Source organism: Erythrolamprus reginae, chromosome Z (genome assembly GCF_031021105.1).
Source record: "Erythrolamprus reginae isolate rEryReg1 chromosome Z, rEryReg1.hap1, whole genome shotgun sequence".
Lineage (NCBI taxonomy): Eukaryota > Metazoa > Chordata > Lepidosauria > Squamata > Dipsadidae > Erythrolamprus > Erythrolamprus reginae.
The window spans coordinates 13,827,713-13,842,213 of record NC_091963.1 but is presented as its reverse complement, the minus strand read 5'-3'; the positions used below and the strand labels follow the sequence as shown (position 1 = coordinate 13,842,213).

General features: G+C 44.4%; 1 protein-coding gene across 31 annotated transcripts in view; it reads right to left on the bottom strand.

The window, feature by feature from the left end:
- Positions 1-6,212, bottom strand: part of ZMYND11 (zinc finger MYND-type containing 11) — a 145,989-nt gene extending 139,777 nt beyond the window's left edge. For 18 of the 31 annotated variants that reach the window (XM_070729436.1, XM_070729449.1, XM_070729450.1 and 15 more), the window contains exon 1: positions 5,842-5,924. The gene's annotated coding sequence lies outside the window, so the exon portion shown is untranslated. Of the gene's footprint in view, positions 1-5,841 lie in introns of all 31 variants that reach the window. The other 13 variants (XM_070729439.1, XM_070729455.1, XM_070729463.1 and 10 more) reach the window with 10 other exon arrangements.
- Positions 6,213-14,501: the final 8,289 nt, after the last annotated feature.

Genomic DNA, 14,501 nt, shown 5'->3' with positions numbered 1-14,501 from the left:
TGCTCTCCCCAAGCTTCAAAGCCTCTCTAGGCGCCTTGGGACGTTGAAAATGACCTTCCCTACCCCCTTCCAGAGGCGACAAATGGCCCATTTCCCAACTTGAAGAAGTTGGGAAACAGGCCATTTGTAGAGGGCTTCTGAGAAATGGGAAAGGCAGTTTTCACCTTCCCCAATCTCCTAGAAAACTCTGAAGCCTGGGAAAAGCAAGAAAATGAAACTTCCAGTTCAAACTGAAGTTGGCAAATAGAACATTTTTAGCTTCCGGATTTTTTGCCTTCTCCAGGCTCCTAGAAAGGCTCTGTAGCTTGGGGAGAGGGGGAAAAAAAAAAAGGGCCTTCCCCATTCCTTCTGGAGGCTGAAAACAAGTTGTTTCCCGACTCCTAGCAAGCCCCGAAGGCCTAGAAATCAGCTGGTCGGCGCATGCATGCACGCCGGACCTGTGCTCACGTGCCTACCAATATGGCTTCATGTGCACGCTTGCCATAGATTCACCATCACGATTACGGAAAATAGAACAATGTATAGCAATGCTCCTGTTTCCAAATGTCCAAAAGGATTCAAATGAATAGTTATCACGATTGATGGTGTATATAAAAAAAAAATCTCTGGATTTTTTAAAAAAACCCAAAAAAGTTATTTCGTTCATTGTCAGACATAGATCAGTCATCAATCCAACTAAGGCAATCTTTGGCTTGCAGCCTACTTTGAAACCAATGTGAAAAGTGTCAAGTTAATTTATATCCCGCAGAACTATCTCATTTTCTCAACTGTTTTATCTGATAAGAGTTATCCAAGACTTAGGTTGCCAGTCCAAAAGATATATGAAAACTTGGTTATAATTGGGCAAGTGAACCCACTTAAATTTGCTTCCTCAAGCAAATTTCCTTTAAAAGTTTCACGTTATTACAAACCAAAATAAGCAATCTTCTGGACAAAAATTGTTTTCACCTTTTGATTGGAGGGTACAGTTTTATAAAAAATGACTGCTAGATGTTTCAGCTATACAAGTTACATTTGTCATTTATTAAATATAAAGAAAATAGTAGTCTACCCAATTCATTCAATATGGTTTAAAACAGGGGTATCAAACTTGATACCCCTGCTTTAAACCATATTTATTTGATCTCAGAGGGTGAGGCCAGTTCAACATCACTCATGTTAGGGGTTCCTGTGGTGGGCCAAGCACTCTGCCAGCCAAAACTGGTCCCCAAGCTACATTTTCAGCTGCAACAACCTGCTGCAACCCTCTGCCAGTGAAAATGGAGATTGGGAGGGCCGCATGTGACCCTCCTGAGCTCCTTTTTCACTGGCAGAGGCACTGCAGACTGGTCCTTTGCTATTTCTGCGGTGGCCCCACAGATCAGATTTAAGCACCCACTGAGCTGGATCCACCCAGGGCCTTTAACACCCCTTACTTAAAGATGTTATCTGTTAGCACTGAAAAGAGTTGGCAAATTTTAGTAATGTAAAATCTCATTGAAACTTTAATTTTATGTAATATTCCATATTCAAGGTATTTTTCAGATAAAATATCTGCTTTCATGCATGTACAGTAAAATTCATTTCACTTTCTGAAATTAAAGCTATTTGATGAGGAAGAAAATACTGATAAAATATTTTATCATTTTATTACATTATTTTTATTGGTTTAACTTAATGTAGTTCGGGTAGCATTGTTAAAAATCGTAACTTACTAGACTATTAATACAAATATAGTAATGAAGTGATATAACAGAAATTATTTTAATTGGGGTTGGGATTAAAATAACAAAATTCCTCAAGAACTGTTTATAGCCAAGCCATCAGGATTTCAAACCACTTTAATAACAAGAGTTTGAAGATTGGTGCATATTTGCCTATCTTTTAGATTCTCCAAATTCTTAGGTGTCACAAACTGAAATTAATACAGTCAATACAATAATTTCATAGAATCATTGAGCTGGAAAGGCCTTTGGAGGTTTTCTAGCCCAACCCATTGTCCAATTTTGTATCAATAGGCTGGGCTGATTATGAACTATTTTACCAACCAAAAATATTAGTAATAATTCCTTAAATGCACTCTACCGATCTTTGGTGGGAGATAACAGCACTCTGTGACATCATGCTAGTCACATGACCACAAAAATATCTTTAGACAGCGCTGGCTCTATGGCCATGAAACTACCTTGTTGCTTTAATTATCATTACTGACAATTATTTTGCAAAACTTATGAAGGGTTTTTAGGAGGCATATTAACTGTCCAGCTGACCGTATTCCAGATTTCAATCATGCCTCTGATATGACCAATCAAAAATTGCAAGAGTTCTTGAAATGCTATATAGCTTTTAAGAGTGGGCTTCCAAATAAAGGAGAGATGCTGCATAGATCTACCCCAAAATTGGGAGGTTTTAAGCATTATCTGACTTGGTTACTGTGTGTAGAATTATATTTAAAACAGGAGCTGACACATACAACATGTTCACAAGACCACAAATCTATTTTAACATCCCATTGTTCCAAAGCACTCTACAGGTTTGCACATTTGGGCATTCAATATAACTAGCCCTATTTTATTTATTTTTTGCTAAATATCTGTCCTGTTCATGATTTGTTCTCATAATTAAAAGATGTTGTAGAATTTAGATGGTGTAGGATGCTAGAACTCAAGCATCCTGGTTGGGGGTGGGATAATAGGTACTCAATTTGTTGTTTTGAAATGGATTTGTGTTGGTAAAATCAGATGATAAAATTCATATTTGAGATTTTGTCTTTTAAAAAAAATCAACATAAAAATAAACTTTATCATTGTTAATATTGTGATAGATTATTTAATTATATGGATTTTTGTGGATTTCTTTTGGAGAACGAATATTTGCAATGTAGACACATATTGGTGGATCAACTCCTGGATTAAATATGCATTTCATGCATCTAAATTTAACATTTAGATTAATATTATTTTTACTTATGTGTTCAATGTAGCTTAAGATGTAGATGTTATGTAAGAAACGCCTTCTCAAAAAGGACACCAAATTAAGTGGGTTCAAGGAAAAGAACACCCTTGGATAAAAATAAATGGCATGTATCCAATCCAGAGCACAAGTTAGAACCACTAAAGAATTCTGCATCAACCCTTTGAACTTAAGCAAATCCACCTTTGGTTAGAGGGAAAAACATTAAAATTGGAATAATTCTGGTTTTGAAACATTAATTTTAGACACCTACAACAATTCTTAACCTTACTGCAAAACAAAAATTTTGAACACAAAATCACAGGTCAACCCTGTGTATCTGGTAGAGGAATCTGAATCCCCACAACCAGCCACAACTGTTCAGTCTCTTCCAGGTCTCTTGAAATCTTGTGCAAGGATGACTTTGTTAGCAAGCTCAAGGAACAGTGGGGCTATAAATTGAACAGATAAGCAAACAAGCCCACCAAGTTCATTCTGGCTTATTCATTTGGACTTTATTCTCTAGATCAGTGATTTTCAACCTTTTTTGAGCCGCGGCACATTTTTTACATTTTAAAATCCTGGGGCACACTCTCCTCTCTTTTTCCATCCCTGTCTCCTCCCCACACCTGTGTGTGTGTTTGTATACACACTTTTGAACCATTTCCAAAAACAGGTGAGGGCTGGGGGTTTTTTCTCTCTTATTCTTTGGGTGTTTTTTATCATATGCTTTAAATCAAGAGTCACTTCTCTCTCTCTTTTGATTCTCTCTCTTTCCTCTCATTCTCTGTCTCAATCATTTTCTCATCTCTCTTTTTTTCCTCCCCTTTTTGCTCATTTCTCTCTCTCTCCCTTCCCTTCCTCTCCTTTTCTCTCTCTCTCTCTCTCTCTTGCTTTCTCTCTCTCTCGCTTTCTTTCTCTCTGATACTTGCTTTCTCTCTCTTTCTCTCTTTCTTTCTTTTTCTTTCTCTCTCTCTCTCTTTCACACACACACACGAACTCTCTCTCTCTCTCTGCAAAAAGTTGCGAGACCGGAACCTGAGCTTCCTTCTTCGCGGCACACCTGACCATGTCCCACGGCACACTAATGTGCCACGGCACACTGGTTGAAAAACACTGCTCTAGATAACCCTGCAGACTTAAAAGGGGAAAAAGTGTTAATTAATACAAAATAATGACTATTAGCAACTCAAACAGATTAATATAAATTCATCACCCATTCAACTGGAGGTACAGTATACCATTACAAAATCAACTAGTAGAAACCCTCCTCATCTAGTAACTTGATTTTTTTTTTTTTACAAAAAGCAGAGAAAATATTTTCCAGGAAAAACTAAAGCAATTCTCCACAAGCAATTTATATAGAACAGAAAGCCGGAGTGGGGTGTAGAAGGTGCACTTTTTTGGGCATATGCCTTCAATTTTCATCCTTTGGAAGGTGCCTCCCCTTGACCCAGTCTCCTGATTGATCTTTGGGGTTTTTTGGAAGGGCTTAGAGAGGAGTGGTACCTATGTCCTTCAAACCTCCTAAGAGACAATGTTATTTCAGTCCAGACAGTCTGGCGTTCAATCCCTCTATCCTTGCAAAAGCAAGACAGTCTGATGCTACTATCCATTATTATGACCATCTTCATCCTCACTCCCACCACCATTTTCAACTTGTAAAGGCTACCTAAAACCTTCCTTCCCCTCCCCTTGACTGAGGGATGCAAAAACTTCATCTTCCCACTTTAAATCAGGATTAAACCAAAACCGGAGAGGCTTTTCACGGCAGAGACCGCGAAAGGCCCCTTCCCTGCTTCAGGCCTGGCTTTCCTCCTCCTCCTCGCCCTCGCCCACACCCCTGCCTGCCATTATCCGGCCCAGACTTGCTCCAAAGCCGACCCAGCGCTAGCGAGAAGGCGAGCGCGGGCGTCTCCGAGCGGAGGCCCCATCCAGAAGGCTGCGAACAGGGCGACCCGCCCAGGCCTCTCCAGTCACCCGACTCCCCAGGTTCCCTGCCGAAGCAGGCCTTCCCGGGGACGGAGTTTCTCTCCACCCTGCCTTTTGCTCCCGCCTCGCGACGGACATATGCACCCCCCCCTTTTCCTCCGCAACCTTCCCAACCACCCTCCCCCCGCTTCCCCGCAGGTGGCCGCGGGAGGGGGGGAGGTGGTCGGTCCGGGGAGCCCCTTCCTCGGCGTAATCTCCCGTCTGGTGCGGGAGCTAGGCTGAATAGACTGGCCCTTCCCGCCCCCGGTTTACAAGGGGTGGGTGGGTTAGGTACTCCCGGATTCATAAGAGGTTCCGGAAAGACGGGTCGGGAGGTAGAAGAAAGGAGGGAAGGTGGAGTGAGAAACAGATCCCCGCCCCTCCCATGCATTCTGCAACAGCGAGTAAGGCTTGCTCTCCAGGCGGTTAGTACCCGTGCCTTCTCTCCCCCCCCCTCAACCCCCCGTTGTAATTCTGATTTTGTGCAACCTCCTGCGTACCCTCCGCCGCTCCCCCCGTCTCCAAGCTCCGGAGCGGCAGCATCTCTATGTCTGCCCCCATCGGCATTTATTTCTCCTCCTCCGTCGCATTCAACCTCCTTCTTCCCTCCCTCGACTGACTCTAGCAGACCCAGGTTTTGTAGTTTTTTTTTTAAGGCGCCATGTTTATAATCCTCCATCCTATTTTTAAAAATGAAAAAAAAAAAAGAATTATTCTCACCAACCCCGAGACACCGCCCCTCCCTGCTTGCCCCCGGCCCTCCTTCTCTCCTTTCCTCCCTCCAAGCCAGGGAATAAAAGACGCTCAGGATTTCCATCGGGCGGGGACAGCAAAAGACTGGCTTTTTTCGCTGATTCCTCTCGGTCCCTTCTCTCCCCCCTCCTTCCCCCCCTTCCTCCTTCTCCTCTTTCCACCCCGACTGAAGCCGGGGTCCCTCACCTTGTCCGACGGCGTCTATAGCAGTTGTAGATTCTGCAAGCGGAGAAAAAGAAGTTCGCGCAGGTTAAAGTTTGCAATTCCTGCTCGAGGCCGCGACTGCTTCCTCCGCCTGCTACATGTTTTCTCTCCCCATCAGAGTTTTATTGTGTCTGAATTTCCCCCCCCTCTCGCTTTCTCTCCCTCCTCGCCCCTGGCCGTCTACACACTTCTAGCTTTCTGGGGTAAACAGGGTTTAGGGTATAGCTTCGGATCGTCGGAAAAAGGAGAACTCTAGTGGCGTCTGATGGAGTTGCCGTGGCTTTCTTTTCTTTTTCGCCCTTTCCACTCCTCCCTTTTTCCCCCTCCCTCTCTCCCTTGTACGTAGTGTAGAGATGCGGATGGCATTCTAGGAAGGCGATTTTTCGAACTATTGGAACGATTTATTTAGAGTTGCGAATGCGATGGCATAAATGTGCAAGGTGAAGAGATGATGGGAAGGTCGATTGTTCGTTCTTGCCATCGTATTTTGGAAGTTGTTCTTTGTTTTTTGTTTAATTATATTTCCGTGATTTCCAAAATTACAAGAAGATTTGTGGAGGCAGTAAAGAGCAATTGTGCATGTCGGTTTGTCTCTTGTTACACAGAATTGACCAGGATCATGAATTTCTAAGCATTCCATGCATTGTACTCATAGTTTCTTATTTCTGCTGGAGGAATATATATACAGTATATATTTTAAAAAGCTAAGGTGATCAAGATGCTTAGCGAATTTGACCAATTTAAAGGTGACTATTACCTAGAGGGCTTCAGTACATAAGAAGCAGACCAGCGTAGATGCTAAAACTGTAACTGAGGAACAGTGGGTAAATATCAGTGATTTAAACTCTGGGTTCACAGGGTCTTAATTTGAACTTTCATATTTGGGTGGGTTTTTCAAGTATTATGCAATCATAATACTTGAAAAACCCACCCAAGTATGAAAGTTCAAAGTTTCCCTCCAAAACAATTGGAGTTAACAGGGTCATCTAAAGCAGAGGTCCCCAACCTTTTTTGCACCAGGGACCGGCTTTAAGCTAGACCAGTTTTCCATGGCCCGGTGGGGGGGGGAGCTAGCTGTCAGCGGCGCCGTAAAAGGGGTGATCAAGAGAGGAATGGGTGAATGAATGGACGGAGGGTGGGAAGGAAGGAAGGAAAGAGGGAAGGTACAGGAACAGAAGAAGGGTGCAAAGAAGCAAAGAAAGGTGTGAAAGGGGAGAGTAAGAGAAGAAGGAGTGAAAGAAGGGAATGAGGGAGGAAAGAAGGGAGGAAGGAAAAGGAAAGCAAGAAATGGAGGGAGGAAAGGAAGGGAGGAAAGAAAGAAGGAAAGAGGGAAGGGACAGGAACAGAGGAAGGAAGCAAGGAAACTTATGAAAGGGGAGAGTAAGAGAGGAAGGACTGGAGGGAGGGAGGGAGGGAAGAAGGTAGGAAGGAGAAAGAAAAGAAATAGAGGAAGGGAAGGTAAAAGAGAGAAAGAAAAAGAGCAAGAAAGAAAGCAAGAAAGAGAAAGAAAGAAAGAAAGAAAGAAAGAAAGAAAGGCAACTTCAAAGAAAGGCTCACTGAGCATCTCTCACTCTCTCTCTCTTTCTATCCCTCTTTCTTGCTTTCTTTCTCTTCCTTTCTCTCTCTCCACTTCCTTTATTTCCTCTCTCTCTCTCCCTCTCTCTTTCTCTCCCCCCTCTCTCCCCCTTTCCCTCTCTCTTTCTCTCTCTCTCCCTCTCTTGCTATCTCTCCCCCCTTTTCCTCTCTTTCTCCCTCTCTTTCTCTCTCTCTCCCCTCTCTCTTTCTCTCTCTCTCCCCCTCTTTCTCTCTCTTCTTCTCACTTTCTCTCTCTTGTTTTCTTTCTGTCTCTTTTGCTTTCTCTCTCTCTCACTCTTTCTCTCTTGTTTTCTTTCTCACGCTTTCTCTCTTGTTCTCTCTCTCTTGCTATCTCTTTCTCTCCCCCTTTCTCTCTCTCTCTCTTTCTCACTTTCTCTCTATCTTGCTGTCTGTTGCTCTCACTCACTCTCGTTCTCTCTCCGTTCTTCTCAGCGGTGACGCGCGCACGCCCTGCCCGCCTCACATTTGCTGAGAGCACTTTCGCCCCGGGCTCTCAGCAAGGGGGTTGCAGGAGAGGCGGGGCCGGCGGCAAAGGTGATATTCAATGTCGGGGGCGCACAGGCGGTTGCGCGCGCTCCCTATCTCCCTGCTAGCCCACTCGGAATACGTATTCAAAATAAGAAAAGCCTTCGCCGGCGAAGGCTTTTCTTATTTTGAATATTCTGAGTGGGCTAGCAGGGAGATAGGGAGCGCGCGCAACCGCCCGTGCGCCCCCGACATTGAATATCACCTTCCGCCGGCCAAGCCTCTCCTACAACCCCCTTGCTGAGAGCCCGGGGCGAAAGTGCTCTCGGCAAATGTGAGGCGGGCAGGGCGTGCGTTCCGGGTGCGGGAGGAGCTGCGGTGAAAGGCAGGAGGTGGCAGAGGAGCAGAGGGGGCAAATCGGGCGGGCGGTGGGCAGCGCGGAAAGGCCGAGGGGGCCCTGGCGCCGCGGACCAGCTGAAAAACCCCAACGGCCCGGTCCTGGTCCGCGGACCGGCGGTTGGAGACCCCTGATCTAAAGGTTAGCTTCACTTTATCAGGGCATAACACTTACATAACAGATTTCCCTCCTCAGTTGTTCAATATTCCTAAACTTTGACATAGGCTGGGGTGGGGCACAGATCCTGGTGGACTGCCACAATGTTATTGGAGAGTCCTATTTAAGTGGAGTATTGTCCATTTCCAATTGGACAGAGTCCTGATGGCCATTTTGGTCATCCAGAGTGACATGGCTCTACAGCCTTTGGTACTTCTGTTTCTCTGGAAGCAGACATGGATGGGGTAGGCCAGTGATGGCAAACCTATGGCACAGGTGCCACAGGTGGCACATGGAGCCATATCTGCTGGCACAGAAGCAGTTACCTTGCCTTCCTTGCCTTTCGTAAAGTTCTTAAGACCCATCTCTGCCATCAGGCATGGGGGAACTGAGACATCTCCCCCGGGCCTATACAGTTTATACATGGTATGTTTGTGTGTATGCTTGCTTTTAATAATGGGGTTTTTAGTGTTTTTTAAATGATTAGATTTGTTCTTACATTGTCTTTGTTATTGTCGTGAGCCGCCCCGAGTCTACGGAGAGGGGCGGCATACAAATCTAATAAATAATAGTAATAGTAATAATAATAATAATAATAGTATACCGGCCAGCTGATTTTTGGCTTGCACAGAAGGTCTAAGGGCGTTTTTGGCTTCCAGAGACCCTCTAGGGGGATTGGTTGGGAAACAGGCCATTTCTGGCCTCCAGAGGGCCTCCTGGGGGGGGGCTGTTTTTGCCTTCCTCAGGTATTGAATTATGGGTGTGGGCACTCGTGCATGCACAATAGTGCACACCCACACTCTTGGCACCTGAGGAAAAAAGGTTTCACCATAACTTGTGTAGGCAAACTCAGAGCAAAACAGTTCTCTTGCGGGTTTGGTAAAGCCTCAGGATACTCATCCAGGACTGGACTGGCCTTCCAACGCCATAACTAATCAATGTGATGTCTGATTCTATGATGATTCCCCAGAGTAATCTCATGTGACAAGGGACCCTTAGTTACCTTAGTTACTCTAGCTGCCATCCATGGTGCCCCATTCCCATATCTCTTGGCCATGACCAAGTCACCTGGCTGTAGGTTTCTGGGGTTGGGAGTTGGCTGAGCCGTCTCTGATGTTACTTTGTCTGAATGAAGTCGGTTGAGCTTCGTTGTGAGCTCAAGGCCCTGCCTCACCTCCACTGGTCTGAGACCTGTTGTACTGGAAATTGTATGTTGACATAGGAGGAAGTTCACCACACAGTGGATTCCAGTCCCCTTGACTGCCTCCTTTGTAGTCCTGACCATTCATTCCACTTGACTGTTGATCGTGGAATGGAACAGATTGGATATTACATAGACAGGAATAGAGTGGATGCCAAATCATGTGTAATATCTTCTGCCTTGAATTGTGCCCCATGATTACATCTGACAAACCATGTTTGTGAGCAGCCGGTGCAACTCTCTGATGAGCCTGGTCGCTCTCTTCAATGAGACAGATGCCACTTCCAAACACTTGGAATAACTGTCCACTACTATCAGGAACACGTGCCCCTGGAAAGGGCCACAAAGTCAATGTGCATACAAGACCATGGGGTGTGTGGGATCTCCCAGCGATGCCCTGGTGATTGTGGCATCTCCAGTTGGGTTTCTTGACAGGCCTGGCAACTCCTTACTTGATTCTCAGTGTCTTTGTCCAGGCTTGGCTACAAGTAGCTCCTGGCTAACACCTTTACTTGAACAATTTCTAGGTGCCCCCCGTGTAGGGAATCCAGCACCTCAGAGCAAAGAGTGAGAGTAATGATAACCCTGCTGCCTGACAGCACACATCTTTTGTGGACCAACAGTTCATTTTTTCACGAAGTGTAATGCTGGAACTCAGGGCTTCGCCAGGTCTCTGGCCATCTCCTTAGCACCCAATTGAGAATGCGGCTGAGCATTCTATTCCTGATGGCTTCAGTTGCAACGTTCCTTGCATGTTGGGGTGTTTCTGACAGATCCTGGATCACCAGAATACAACAAGCTGGGGCCAGATCGGGCTCAGTAGAGGCAGTCAGCTGAAAGCATCAGTTTGGTCCGTTTCTTTGTCTTGCTTGTGGACTAGATAGCATGAGTATGGAGCCACAAAAATGGATCATTCACAGAGCATTCACAGCGGCAGGATCTGACCATGAAGAAATCTCAGGTTTAGCAGAAGAAGTGGTGCAATTCTTAATCTGAGCGCATGTAATTTTATTTCTACTAGTAACAAAGGTTTTAAGAAAGGCAGTGTAAACAGGAAGAATTTTAGTAACAATTTATAGAATGTACATATTGAATTTGATTGTCATTTAAAAACGTATTTAATGATGTTTCTTTAAGAATTGCAGAAAGAGGAGTACAGACAGGAATCAAACAATTACCAAGCAGCTTATGCATATCTACAATTTCACTTAAACAAAAGTTAGACATATTGGCTTGTGTGGCCAGATGTGTCACAAATTGTATATTTTTGATGTAAATTCTGAGTTACAATTGGATGTGTTTTGTTGTGAGCCGCCCCGAGTCTGCGGAGAGGGGTGGCATACAAATCTAAATAATAAGTAAATAAATAAATGCTCCACTGCTACTGAAGGAAGGGAAAGAGTGAAAATATAAACAATAAGAAGTGAATTGGCAGCAATAACAGCAAAGATGGCACAGCATAGATTCTCAGAATTTTATGGTTTGTTCTGTTCCCGTAAGATTTGCTGAGCTTTTGATGTTGTCTTCTTCGCTGCTCCCCATGTCACATTAGGTCTCGGCATCGTACTGGATGAAAGGGTGCGTTGTGCTTCCTGGAGTGTCACCTGTAGTTCTGGTATTGGATTGCTGAAACACTGATACCACGCCATCTTGTGCTGGATGCACACACTTAGCGGAGAGCCACACTGGATCTGTAAGAGTAAGTACAACTACAAAACCCTATCCCCCAGTTATTAATGGTACAGGCCCTAACCAGGTTTTATCTGGTAGAGCTTGATTTGAAAGCCAAGGAGTACAGAATGTCACTCCTTTTAATTGTTTTTCTAAATATTGTTTGAAAGTGCGATTAGTACATTCCACAATCACTTGACCAGTAGAATTATAGGGAGTGTGAGTGAGTAAGAACAATGTTCCATGTGGAACAAAAATCAAAAAAATAAATAGAAGTGTAAACAGGAGCATTCTCAGTTTTAAGATGATGTGGTCTACCAAAAATAATAATGGCAGAATATAAATGCAAGATGACATGAGAAGATATTTCTCCATGCTGAGGAGTTGCCCAAAGAACACCAGAACAGAAATATGAACATATTTCCAAGGAGATAATTGAGGAACATGAGTCACATCCATTTGCCATAAATTATTGGATTGCAAACCCTCCAGGTTTAACACCAGAATGAGTAATATTAGAAAACCCAGCACAATGAGGATAAGCAGCAATTTGTTGTGCTAGTGATAAAGAAATACTACAAGATTGAGCCAGACATTTAGCATTTTGAAAAAATGATGGCTTTGAAATGGATCAGTAAAGAGTGAACACAACATAGAGGAATGTACAGCATGATCAACATAGTGATTACCTTCTGATAGAAATCCTCGTAAGGTAGAATGACTTTGAATATGTGCTATGAAATAAGAATGCTGTTATTCCTGACAAAGTTGTTGAAGAGTGAGGAAAAGAGCCATAAGATTAGCATCAATCCTAAGTAAGTTTTAGGGCAGTGAGGGCGAATCTGTTTTCCCTCGGGTGCCGAAAGAGCATGGGTGTGCTCTATTGCACATGTCCAAGTGTCCACATTCATAATTCAATGCCTGAGGAGGGCAAAAACAGTTTCTCCAACCCTCCCAGAGGCCCTCTGGAGGCTGGAAATGGCTGCTTCCCAACTTCTAGTGGGCCCAGTAGGCTCGTGTTTCACCCTCCCCAGGCTCCAAAGGCTTCCCTGGAGCTAGGGGAGGGTAAAATGCCCACTCCCATCCTGGAGGCTCTCTGGAAGTCAAAAATGCCCTCCAGAGCCTCTATGTGAGCTAAACATCAGTTGGCAGGCACACACATGTACACTGGAACTGAACTAGGGCAACAGCTTGCGTGCCAGTAGATATGGTCCTGCGTGTCACCTGTGGCACCGGTGCCATAGGTTCACCATCACTGCTCTAGGGAGGTTATAAACTAATTGAAATCAATTGTAAAGGTGCAAAATAGCTAAGGTAAGATGGATCAAAATTGAGTGAAATGGGTGTCCCTTTGTATTGTCCCAGCTAAATGCTGAATATGTCAATGCATTATTAGCATACTGCTTCCATTGGCTATTTGGGTTTGATGGATATCTATTACCCTAATGCCCAGAGCCTTGAACAACGAGGCTGGTACGCAGCCCTTCTATGATCACTATGAAGAGCAATTTCTATGACTACTATTAACAGCAACTCTGGAAGTCTGTTAGCGCTAAACATGATGATTTGAATGGGACCAGTTATCAGCTACGTTTGCAAATGTGCTCAAAAGTTGTGGATGATATAATGGACAGGGGCGATCAAGCTCCATGGAGCAAGGGATATCTTTAAGTTTTAATTGGAGTCTTATCTTTTCTTTGATGGAGTCTTGGGCTCCTGTGCATGCTATGCCTTTCCAAGCATTATTCATCTTTGTTCTGTCCTGGGGGCCTTTCCCACTCATTTTTTCTACTGAAGAACTTTGCATCATACCCTTGCTTTCCACATGCATGGCATATAACTCTGCTCTTTCATATTGTCTCCTGCAGCTTCCTCAACTCTGTGTGGGAGTTGCTTGCTCTGTGGAGCATGGTCGTCTGGGTGGCTCTCTCCACAAATGATCGATTTCGTCACTCTCACTGACCTCTCATGATCCTTCTCCAATCTCTTAGTGTGCCACTGGGACGGGGATGACATGTGTTTTTGGTAGCTAGAGAGTCTTCATAGTCCCTCCGGCAGCTTCATCTGCCATGACTTTCTTCAATGTGATTTGGAAAATCAATTTCTCCATGGCAAATAGACGCTGCTAAAATTCAATGTGACGCAAGCCACAAACAAGCAAGTTCCAAATCAAGCAACTCACATTGGCATTAAACTTGGTGAAGGGCTGCCACAAACTCTGCTGCAGATTCCCTGGATCTCTGTTCTCACTGCTCGAATGCATGGCACCGGGCGATGACCAAGGGTTTAGCCTCAAATGTTGCCTTATTTTTTTTTTCCTTGACGTCTGAGTAGGCCACTTTCAGCAATAGCAAATGTGGCTTGTCCACAGACACATAAAACGTTTGCAGCCTTCAGGCCATTGTCTGTGACCTGGTTAGCCCAGAGGTAGTTGTCTATTCTGGAGACATATGATCTCTACCGTTCTGGGTGAGTAATATTGAACTTGTTACGTCCTCACGGTGACTCTGACCTAGTTGAGTCTTCCCAGTTTAGTCATTTGACAAGGCTCCTATGGTGCTGGTTAATGCCTATACTGCTGCAGTTGGAGCTGAATTGCACTTAGGAGTCCTGGGGATGGATCCTTCAGGTACATCTGTGCCTCCAGTGTGTCTTACTAGCATGCAGGGTGAGGATCATGGTCCCACCAGGGCCCACCATCTGGTCTGACACCCAGTGATTTTAGGGGGCATCCAGTGTGGCATATTGGCAGGCAGGGGTGAGGACTCCTCCTGCAGGGGCTCATTACCCAATGTATCCCTCCGTGACTTCAGTCGCTTGGTTAGAAGCAGCATCCCATCTTCGTCACCTCTATTATGTAGTGGGCTTTTATAGGCAAGAAGTAGACTAACATAGATACAACAGCATTTATTGACTAAAACTGTAACTAAGAGCAGCAGGCAAGGCCTGTGCTTTATACTCTGAGCTCACAGATCTCAACCAATCACGATACTTGGAAAACCCGCTCAGATATGAATGTTCAAAATTTCCCTCCAAAACAGTTGGAGTTAACAATTAGAGTCATCTAAATGTTAGTTTCACTTTACCAGGGCTTAACACAACTATATATTCAATACATACCAGTGACAATAAATCATGCAATTAATCAGTGATTAC